Raw genomic sequence first — 12,430 nt, 5'->3', positions numbered from 1 at the left:
ATTCCATTTAGCAGTGCAATATCCATTAACAAAACACTAATGAAAATACTGACAGTACATGTGGTTGCAATTCTGTATACGAAGTATAATAAATCTATTTGCATGTAAGTAACTTTCATCTCATATTAACGAGATAATTTCGTCGTCCATATGGATGTGCATCTACATCGATCAAGGCAAATAGAATGAGGATGCAGACTGCCACGCAAATTACGAGTCGTAGAAACAGACTCCGTTGTTGAAAGCATATGAGCGTGCCAGAATGTGGATAAAATATTAGTGGCTTCGAGCAGCTTATATATTGAAAGTAATTTTTTTAAGACTGTCACAAATTTTCAGTTCTTAATGAAAATTCGGTTTGGTTAATTTTGCTGTGACGTTGCTGTACCGTGTACTTTACAAATAAATTGTACTGACGACTCTTCCCAATGCACAGGTCTGATGATTTTATCGAACATTCTCATCGCAAACTCTAGGTAACCGTTTCTTCCGTCCTTGTGGTCGAGACGACTTTACGTGCAGGGGAGTGAGTTCAAATTTCTTGTTAGCTCTCTACCTTCAGTTACTTTTTGGTGTGAAAAAGGAAGGACTGTCAGTCCTCGTTAAAGATAACGAAGTCTTAATTAAAGCACTTTTATCTCAGGTAGTAAGGGGGAGAACAAAGCTTGGAAGTTCTCTTTGAGAATACTTTATTAAGTGCAGGGGTGAATCAAGGTAACTCACGCTTTATCAGGGGACTCTATAAGAAAACGACAAACAATCCTGTTCTGCGTTCGATATGGCGATATGAGCTATAACGAGAGTTTCTTTCGAGCAATATAAAATCAATTCTGATAGCCTTCCGCACACAGAGGACTTAATGTAGACTATATTTATCTTGATTTTCTTCTTCTGTTGATTATATGTAACAGACAAAAAATGGCTCTAAGCACTATGCGACTTAACTTCTGAGGTCATCAGTCGCCTAGAACTTAGAAATAATTAAACCTAACTAACCTAAGGACATCACACACATCCATTCCCGAGGCAGGATACGAACCTGCGACCGTTGCGGTCGCTCGGCTCCAGACTGTAGCGCCTAGAACCGCGCGGCCACACCGGCCGTCTGTAACAGACACAGAACTCTTTTTAAATTCAGAGTTACGTGACAGGAGCACGTGGGTTTTTCAAAATAAGTTTCAAGTACACTTCCCTGTGTATATGATGCCAATTACTGACGATTCTGTCGTATGCATCAAAGTTTGCGAATGGTTGGGCGTTGTTTAAGCAGACAGTACAGTAAGTTATTCGGTATAGTGCCGTCCTAGATACAGAAGGGTTTGTAAGTAAAAATTATTTTGCCAATAACGACAATAGTAACTTGAGACTTTTCACGGCTGACCTAGTTGGAATGTATTGATACGAGTATGTGGTATGACCAAGAACATATTCCACCCTATGTAGAACCTGACTACTTGGATTAAATGTATAGTAACGTGCAGCTCAAAAGTTCGAAAAAGATGATACTGTAGAAGTCTATATGAAAATACTGACTTTCACAGAAAATTTATCTGATTATATCCTCGGGTTATCAATCTAGGAACATTGTTTGTCTTGAATCACCTTTCGGAAACTTTTCTGTTTCGTTGAAGATCGCGAGAAGGCGGCATTTCGGTATATTGCTGCAGTGCCATACAGTTAGTAGGGTCACAAGTCAAAGAGATTTCAGCGTTGTTGTAATAATTAATTTCAACTTTAACGAGTAACAATTATGTTATACAGATTCCTAGTATCAACGATTGCTTACATGAAGTGTCACTAAATAAACTGCGGAAACAGCTGTTCGTGATATGCTACTGCTCATTGCCCCCCGACAAGTCAGTGAGGATATTAGTTGATAGCACCATAATCCTCCAAGTGAATTATTCGTTCTTCACGTGAATTAACCATGAATAGCAGGCGAAGTGTTAAACACCAGGTACAGTAAAGATTTCAGAGATTCGGAAAGTATAAATGCGTATGAAAAATTGCGTATGAATCAACAATGCGTCTTAATCATGTGTTGGTGAACTGCATATGTTTGATAACAATCGTAAAACATGTGCTGGTCAGTGTTGTATCCTGGTTCGATACAGATAAACTCAGATTGGAATGTATACCGCAGAGACAGGCTGGACAGTGAAGGGGGAGGCGTGTTTATAGCGATAAGAAGTGCAATAGTATCGAAGGAAATTGACGGAGATCCGAAATGTGAAATAATTTGGGTCAAGGTCACGGTTACAGCAGGCTCAGACATGGTAATTGGATGTCTATATAGGCCCCCTGGCTCAGCAGCTACCTTGAGCAGTTAAACAGAGAACTGACTCGTAGCGATAACATATTAGATCTTCTGGTGACAAACAGATCCGAACTATTTGAAACAGTTAACGCAGAACAGGGAATCAGCGATCATAAAGCGGTTATTGCATCGATGATATCAGCCATAAGTAGAAATATTAAAACAGGTAGGAAGATTTTTGTGTTTAGCAAAAGTGACAAAAACAGATTACAGAGTACCTGACGGCTCAACACAAAAGTTTTGTCTCAAGTACAGATAGTGTTGAGGATCAGTGGACAAAGTTCAAAACCAACGTACAATATGCGTTAGATGAGTATGTGCCAAGCAAGATCGTAAGAGATGGAAAAGAGCCACCGTGGTACAACAACCGAGTTAGAAAACTGCTACGGAAGCAAAGGGAACTTCACAGCAAATATAAATATAGCCAACGCCTTGCAGGCAAACAAAAATTACGCGAAGCGAAATGTAATGTGAGGAGGGCCATGCGAGAGGCGTTCAATGAATTCGAAAGTAAAGTTGTATGTGCTGACTTGGCAGAAAATCCTAAGAAATTTTGGTCTTATGTGAAAGCGGTAGGTGGATCAAAACAAAATGTCCAGACACACTGTGACCAAAATGGTACTGAAACAGAGGATTACAGACTAAAGGCCGAAATACTAAATGTCTTTTTCCAAAGCTGTTTCACAGAGGAAGACTGCACTGTAGTTCCTTCTCTAGATTGTCGCACAGATGACAAAATGGTAGATATCGAAATAGACGACAGAGGGATAGAGAAACAATTAAAATCGCTCAAAAGAGGAGAGGCCGCTGGACCTGATGGGATACCAGTCCGATTTTACACAGAGTACGTGAAGGAACTTGCCCCCCTTCTCGCAGCGGTGTACCGTAGGTCTCTAGAAGAGCGTAGCGTTCCAAAGGATTGGAAAAGGGCACAGGTCATCCCCGTTTTCAAGATGGGACGTCGAACAGATGTGCAGAACTATAGACCAATATCTCTAACGTCGATCAGTTGTAGAATTTTGGAACACATGACTTTTCTGGAGACTAGAAATCTGCTCTGTAGGAATCTGCATGGGTTTCGAAAAAGACGATCGTGTGAAACCCAGCTCGCGCTATTCGTCCACGAGACTCAGAGGGCAATAGACACAGGTTCCCAGGTACATGCCGTGTTTATTGACTTCCGCAAGGCGTTCGACACAGTTACCCACAGTCGTTTAGTGAACAAAGTAAGAGCATATGTACTATCAGACCAATTGTGTGATTGGATTGAAGAATTCCTAGATAACAGACCGCAGCATGTCATTCTCAATGGAGAGAAGTCTTCCGAAGTAAGAGTGATTCCAGGTGTGCCGCAGGGGAGTGTCGTAGGACCGTTGCTATTCACAATATACATAAATGACCTTGTGGATGACATCGGAAGTTCACTGAGGCTTTTTGAGGATGATGCTGTGGTATATTGAGAGGTTGTAACAATGGAAATTTGTACTGAAATGCAGGAGGATCTGCAGCGAATTGACGCATGGTGCAAGGAATGGCAATTGAATCTCAATGTAGACAAGTGTGATGTGCTGCGAATACATAGAAATATAGATCCCTCATCATTTAGCTACAAAATAGCAGGTCAGCAACTGGAAGCAGTTAATTCCATAAATTACGCATTAGGAGTGATTTAAAATGGAATGATCATATAAAGTTGATCGTTGGTAAAGCAGATGCCAGACTGAGATTCATTGAAAGAATCCTAAGGAAATGCAATCCGAAAACAAAGGAAGTAGGTTACAGTACTCTTGTTCGCCCACTGCTTGAATACTGCTCGGCAGTGTGGGACCCGTACTAGATAGGGTTGATAGAAGAGATAGAGAAGATCCAACGGAGAGCAGCGCGCTTCGTTACAGGATCATTTAGTAATAGCGAAAGCGTTAAGGAGATGATAGATAAACTCCAGTGGAAGACTCTGCTGGAGAGACGCTCAGTAGCTCGGTACGGGCTTTTGTTGAAGTTTCGAGAACATACCTTCACCGAAGAGTCAAGCAGTATGTTGCTCCCTCCTACGTATATCTCGCAAAGAGACCATAAGGATTAAAATCAGATAGATTAGGGCCCACACAGAGGCATACCAACAATCCTTCTTTCCACGAACAATACGAGACTGGAATAGAAAGGAGAACCGATAGAGGTACTCATGGTACCCTCCGCCAAACACCGTCAGGTGGCTTGCGGAGTATGGATGTAGATGTAGATGGGGATTTTCCCGTCGCTACCCTCAACTATTTGTAGTGCGCTGAGGAAAACACTACGAGAAGAGAGGGTGGAGAACACTGATAATGATTAGTGAGAAGAACATATACATCTGTTGACGAATAATCAACTTTGTGCAAATCGGCTCAGGAAGCGGATCCTGAAGTTCTACTAATATTCGTGGAGCTAAGACAGTTATTGTCCCAAGAGAATGTTCACTGAAGACAGGCTGAATTGCACTCGCTATAAGCAAGCGGTGCGATACGAAGTCTACGGTCTTCTCCGTAGTGGAGCTGACTTGGAACTGCTCGCTCTACCGTGGCGGCCCACCTGCTGCGACTTCATGGTGTGGCAATCGCTGGGCTATACCTATCGACGGCTACGAGGTATACCTGGTGGTGAGTGCTGTGCTTACTACACAACACTCACATCGACGAATGTAACGCCAACATGTAGAAATACATGTGGACGCTACCACATATATATTGTGTGCAGGTTATGATGTAATCAAATCTTGAACTCTTCAAACTCCATCTGTATTAATGTACTATGCATTGCAGTGTCGAGCTTCCGTCTTATATAAGGTGTCCTTCAAGTGACACGGTGTTTCTAGTTTGCAGAAGAATCATCGTCTGTCAATTTGTAGCTTGTAATTGATTCGTAAAATTTCCTTACAGTGCAACCGTTCATTGATTACAGACACGTGACCGAAAGCTATAACCTCATTTCCGCTGTGACATTTGAGTGCAGACACAAACCTTTAGATTATTCACTGGTTCGCCTTTCCCAACAGCTTTTACACTCTTTTCTTAGCCCTGATTAGCAAACTTCACGAAAGCATCATCATCATTCCTACGTGGACTGCAAGCGCTCTTCTTTCTCACTCATATGTACTTCCGGCACGGTATAGTCATCTGAATTAGAGAGAGAGAGAGAGAGCCCAAAGTTACACAACCCTAAATTCAAAACAATCCTGTAATAAAGGTGACTGATGTATCAACAATTTCGCTCGTTTCAGAAAATATGGTAGTGTGAATGGATATTCCGGCCGACCTTCGGTGGTAAGTGATGCCTCACTGGAAAATATCAGCCCACCCTCATCACGTTCACTAAGAAAGTCGATACAAAAACTGTGCCAGCAAACTGGAATGTCTTACTGCAATGGTCGCCGAGGAAGCAGAAACTCTGTCCGCACTGTATTCACGTTGTGCATGAGCTTCAAGAACCTGACAGGAAAATTATTACATTACTATTAACAGTTTTATCATTTTACTCGCAACAGTGTAGCTGCTGAATAATGAAGCATGGTTTCATCTAATTGGCTGTACAAACAGCCAGATCGATAGATACTGGAATTGAAAAATCCCTAACGTTTTGCATGAGACTATTACATTCACAAAAGGTTGGGGTTGGGCGAGCAATTGCACCCAAAATAACTGTAAGCCCAATTTTTGTCTCTGACATGTTAATAACTAAAAGCTACGATGCTATGCACATGCAATTCGTAGCTGTTAGAGACTAATGGATGACACTGCTTATAACGTTACAGGTCGGGATTGACCTATGAGGTGTTGAATATGTTATATGTATCTGTCAGTTGGTATGGAGAAATTGAGATTTGGGGCATTTCTTTACATAGTTTTACACGAGTAAGTCCCGACGCTATGCAAAGCTGTCATTTAGTTACGTGCGATTTGCGATCTGTTACGTTTTATTTTCCGATAATAAATCATATTTTTTCAATTGCCGTTAAAACATAATGACGATAAATGTTTGAGGTCATTTGGAATAATATTTTAATAACTGTGTAGATGGCGTAATTTCATTCTCTTCCTCTTAGAAAAAAAAAAAAAAAAGAGAGTGTTAATTGTGCGTCAGTGCCGGCATAAGTGATTCGATTCGAGAAATAATTGATTTGACGAAGTTCAATTGCACACAATCGCGTGGGGCGAATTTGAATTGATTGAAGATGTATGCAGGTTAATTTCGTGACAGGCTAGTAAGCGTCGCGAGTGTGTCGCGGTATCAAGACTGCTTTCGCGCCGCCGATTATTTTCTTTAAACTCGCGAGAATACAATTTACGCGAAATATTAATTATCGCGAAAGGGTAGAATATTTGATGGTGATCCCACTGTTGATGCGCCATTGTGGAGAACGTAAGTTAGGATCGAAAGATCAATTTCAAAATACAATATAAATCCTGTTGATCAAAGTAGCCTAGCAACCCAAAAGCTCATACATGGTTACCAGCGGAAACCGTGTACTATTTTTCATGCACACATTTACACCCTATATGGAGGTGTGAATGATTTGTGGGTGCGAAATAAACATTTGAAAGCATTTGACTGAATCAAAGGAAAGATATAAACAAGTTTATTCGTATATTTTGTTATTTCATGAACATCGATATTTTCTTATAGTGGTGTAGAGTCTTACATAATATTAATATTGTGACAGACCGGTCGTAAGTGCTCTCGTCACAAGTCGAGTTATGGGTCTGATTAAGAGTAGCTGGTTCTTAGAGTCTCAAAGATTAAGTGAAGAATACAATCATACGTAAATAACGCTGCATCGAAACCCACTGCATATTTATACTATATTAAGCAAGCTATTCTGGAATCAGGTGGTACCGTGGCCGTGTTGTTGTGTTGTCAGAACAAATAGGTAAACACAAACATTTATCATACTGTGATATCGACGAGGGAAAGAAGAGACGACAACGACGACATAGACGTATACATATACAAACGGTACACGTGGCGCCTTACAATACAACACACCGACGTCACGGTATATGCTGGCTGCAGCAAGATGGTGTAATAGTGAACATGACGAATAGCACCGTGATAATGTTGCATGCAATCTTTGTGAGACACATCTTTCGGCGACACCTGTCGCAATCTTCATCACCACACTTTTGCCGTCACCCCCTCCCACCCGGCTTTTTCCCTTTGGGACATCTGAAGCTTAGCATCCATAAGAAAAACCCTCACACAATAAACCAACTGAAGCGTAACATCAAAAACGAAATATTCATCATAAGTATAGCGACTATTCAAAGAGTAGCAACTAACATGAATAAACTTGTTGAGGCTTGTGTTGAAGCGCATGGAGGATATTTAAGGCATCTGAAAAATACACTGCCGAAAAGGAGTTAGCGTATCGGGAAAAACAATGTCGATCGTGATCCGATGATCGCGTATGCCACCTGGGGGTAGCGGGTGTACGTTGTCCATCAGCAGAGAGCGTGGAGACATAGTTGTGGTGTCTAACCTTTAACAGGGAATGCTAACAGCTAGAGGCCTCGGCTTGGTGCAGAACCATGAAGCAACCAGGCAACCTTTCCACAGAGAACAACTCGTGTTTCCTACGGCCAACTGAGTCTGCCGAGTGACGGAACGGCGCATTCGTAAAATTTCCACTCAAGCTGGACCTGCCGCGTCAGTTGTCACGTGAACATTCTCGCACTGTAGACGAGGTTCTGGAGGTCCACGCAACACAGATGCCCGCCGCTATCATCTTACCGTAAGTGCAGCAGTGGCAGATCGTACAGCTACCACAACACAAATAATAGGGCTTGAGAGCTGAGACGTAACGTTTGCAAACCTGTCATTAGCAGCGGGACTCACCTATAGCCAGTGTTCAACTCACGCCACAACATCGACGTGCATGGCTCAACTTTTGACGGAAGAGAAACACCTAGAACTGCGCCCCCTGATCTTCAGCGATTAAAGCAGATTCTGCCTGGTGAGCGCTTCGTGTTCATCCAAGACACACTGGTCCCACCATAGCCCTTGTGGTCTGGGGAGCGATAAGCTATGACTCTAGTTTCTGGAGGGGACACTAACCAGCGCTCAGTAGGTGCAGAATGTTATTGGACTCGTTATTTTGCCGAACTTGCAACAGGAAGGTGATGTGTTGTTCCAACAGCAAAATGCTCTTCCACACACTGCCCGTGAAACTCAGCGTGCTCTCCAAGATGGTTCAAATGGCTCTGAGCACTATGGGACTTAACATCTGTGGTCATCAGTCCCCTAGAACTTAGAACTACTTAAACCTAACTAACCTAAGGACATCACACACACACATGTCCGAGGCAGGATTCGAACCCGCGACCGTAGCAGTCGCGCGGTTCCAGACTGCGCGCCTAGACCACCGCGGCCGGCTCTCCAAGATGTACAACGACTTCCGTCGCCAGCACGATCTCCAGACTAGTCTTAGTCGAGCACATCTGGGATCCAATGGGACGAGAAGTGACTCCTGCGACTCATCACCCAAGAAATCTTACAGTACTACGTGAACAGGTCGAGCAGGCGTGCCACAACCTATCCCAGTACAGTACTCGCCATCTCTACGAGCGACTGGTTGCCAGAGTCAGCGCCCGCATTGCCGCCCGTAGAGGCTGCACCGCATACTAACGTTGGTGTTTCAGTATAGGCCGATACCTAGAACCTCAGAATCGCTTGTACTATTGATATATAAATGTAATTATATCATGTACTCCATTTGTACTGTTGCAACAATAAACCTAAATGAATTGGAAACCTCTTAAAGGGCTTTTGCGACTGTGTATACACAGGATAAATCACCTAAAACGTACACCGAAAATGTTGCAGAAATGCAATGTACTGTTGAGGTGTGGGTTTCACAGAATTGACTTGTAGTCGGGGGCTCGTATTGTTAGCAAATAAACAGACTGCAATAATAAATAGGAAGTTTATGCTTTTGTGCAAACGTACACTTTTTTAAATGGAACAATGTCTATTGACTTTGACAAACTAAAAGTAGGGTAAGTTATAATGTCATTCGCGTATGTTGCGGGAGTCTAGTGCCAGTGGTATGTTGAGAAGCTTGTTTGCGCTATTCAATCTGTGTAGTTGCTAGGTACGATGTTGTTATGCTTGCTCACAGTACGCTTGTGTGTTCCTTGATTGCATTGTCACCTGCTAGTCAGTGTGTGAGAGTCCAAGCGTCAGATGAGGCGACGATGAGATTTAGCAATGCAGAAAAAGCAGACATGCTCATGGTGTATGGAGAGTTTCTTGTACAGTATATGCGGCAAGACATATCGATAAACGTCAGCCATCTCGGCAATTATTTATCAACTTCTTCAACCACTTACGTCAAAATGTAACGACAGAAGAGAGAGAAATTTATGTTCTTGCTGCTGTTGCAGTTGATCCGCACGTTAGCTCCAGCTATCACACGAGGAAGCGGCATGTGTCGACTCAAGCAAGTGTCCTACGCATTCTCCATTGACATAGTTTGCACCCTTATCATATCTCTCTCCATTAACAGCTGCATCGAACCAATTATGAGAATTATATTGACAACTGTACATCGGCATTAAGACAGGATACTCCGGATGTACGGTGTATCTTGTTTACTGATGTAGCCACATTTTTCAACTATGGACAGGTGGACCGCCGAAACACGCACTGTTGGTCTGTGGATAATCCCCATTGGCTTCGCCTGGTGGAACGTCGGCAACATGAAGTGTAATCGTGTGGTGGGGAGAATGAACCACCAACTCATAGGCCCGTGTTTTATAGACGGAGTACTGGACGTGTACAGGTATCGCAGCCTCTAAAAGATCATCTTCCAACTATGCTAGAAGATGGCCCTCTGCAGACTATGAGGAACCTGTGCTACCAACAGGATGGATGTTCAATGCACAAAGTACACCAGCATGTCTTCACGAAGTGTTTCCAAATCGTTTGATAGGAGGCAGAGGACCTGTACCTTGGCCGGCTCGTTCTCCGGATTGGACATCTGTAGACTTTTTCTGTGGGGAAAGCTGAAACACGCTGTGTAGAAGGACATAATTACGACCTATGATATGAAACGAAATATGACTGCAGCCTGCTCGGACATCTCCGCAAAAATGTTAGCAAGTGTGCAGCAGACGCTCCATACCAGGCTGGAATCGTGTATTGCCACTGCCGTTGTCCGTTTTGAACACAAACTCTGAAGGTCAGTGGACTCGTTACTTGTCAGAAACTACATGAGTAGTATACGGAACTTGTTCTTTAGCGTGCGCTACGGGCAGGTATTGTACAGAGAACTCTTCAAAATACGATATATCTCATAAATGACTCGAACTTGTACAACGAACACCACCGACATTTAATTTACCCTGTTTTTACTTTGTTAATGTCCATTTGCACAACAATACTCTTTCCAATTGTTATTACAGTCTTTTGATTGGCTAACATAATGTGCCCCGACTACGAATCTATTCTGTGAAAATCGCAGGTCAATATCTCTTACCATTTCCACAATATTTGATGTGTAAGTTTTAGGTGCTCCACCCTATATATTGAGAACGTATACATCATGAATACATTAATAAAGATTTGAATTTTCTGGATTTCGTGTTGCGTAACTTGTGGCGCCCCCTGTAGCTGGAGCTCCAACAGATACCCCAACAGTTATAGCAGTACTTTCTATCATCATTATTTTTGTTACTATTAATTCTTTTAAATGTAAGTAATTTGGAGGATATGTTAACAATGTTTAAGCTATGTATAAACATTTTCAAAACTTTGAAATTAATTGTATTTAGTTCAACGAAAGATTTAATTTTTTTAAATAACTTATTGCGCAGCCCACCAGCTTGTAACACAGGAAAAAGAGCCAGATCTGGATCGAATCCACGCGACTAAATAACAATCGTTGCAAGACTATCCCGGCCATGTCGTGGTTTTTACGCGGTTCTCCACACTCGTTTGGTCAAATACTGGATTCATCAACAACCTCCACCTCAAAAAGTACTACGTACAAATAGTAACGACAATAGAACAAAAAGGTTACTCTAAGAGTTTAGTCATATGAATCCAAGTGTGTGTGATGAAATCAGTGAAAGTAAATGCTTCTGCCTTTCATTTCAATTTTTACACTATGTAACATTTCATGCTTGACACTACGTTTATGTTGATCCGACATCAACTATATCACAATCAGAAGGTCTACCTGTCCTTGCTCAACTTGTGTTCAGATTTTATATCGCAGACATGCCAAAAACAAAACCAAGGAAGTCTGGTGACGCTGACGACTGCTTTCTTGCAGCTGAACAGTGAGAAGAAATCTTAACGCTCGACCTAGACGAAATGGGAAAGCTCTTTCTGAGACCAATGCCACCAAAATATATCTTTTCGCCTTCCAACTAAATAATAAACTTACTCGTTAAAAAACGCCAAAGCACCTTGGAGTAATGTGTAATACAGAGACCTTCTAACAAAACCAGTCGAAAAATTGAAAACATGGAACAACACCGTAGAAAAGCTATCTTGTACAACCTATGGACTATCAGCATCCACTCAACGTTGTTCTGCCCAGGATCTTGTGTTTTCAGCCATCGAATAGTGTGCCCCATTGTGGTTAAATGGCCCACATGTACCTAATATGGACGTCCAAGTAAATATCGATATCAGAATGACTGCTGGTGTTATCAAATCAAGCCTTATAAAATGGCTGTCAAGACCGATCAACACTGCAACCCGTCAATTATAACGCATAAACACTGTTAAGAACGAGCACAAAAAGATCGTGTGTAGTAAAAAACTACTAACCCATAACCATATCGAAGGTACAAGTTATGCCTTCAACGTTGACGACCACCTTTAAAGCAACAAGGATAACCGTGGAAGATAAATTCAACGTTACCAATACGGGTACTCAAGACTGGACTGGACAACGAAGTAACTGTCATGTATGGCCCAAACGCCACAGGCGTTTACCTGCCACACAACACATTGTCAATGCTAAACGAAATTAGAGTCCAACATGGCCGACATACATATTTTTTCTGCATATAGGTGAGCAATTATACCCACTTTGTGATTTCAGAGAGTCGCAGATGGTCAGATACGTCA

This window comes from Schistocerca serialis, chromosome 6, assembly GCF_023864345.2.
Source record: "Schistocerca serialis cubense isolate TAMUIC-IGC-003099 chromosome 6, iqSchSeri2.2, whole genome shotgun sequence".
Classification (NCBI taxonomy): Eukaryota; Metazoa; Arthropoda; class Insecta; order Orthoptera; family Acrididae; genus Schistocerca; species Schistocerca serialis.
The sequence above is the reverse complement of the archived record's forward strand: the minus strand, read 5'-3'. Positions refer to the sequence as shown.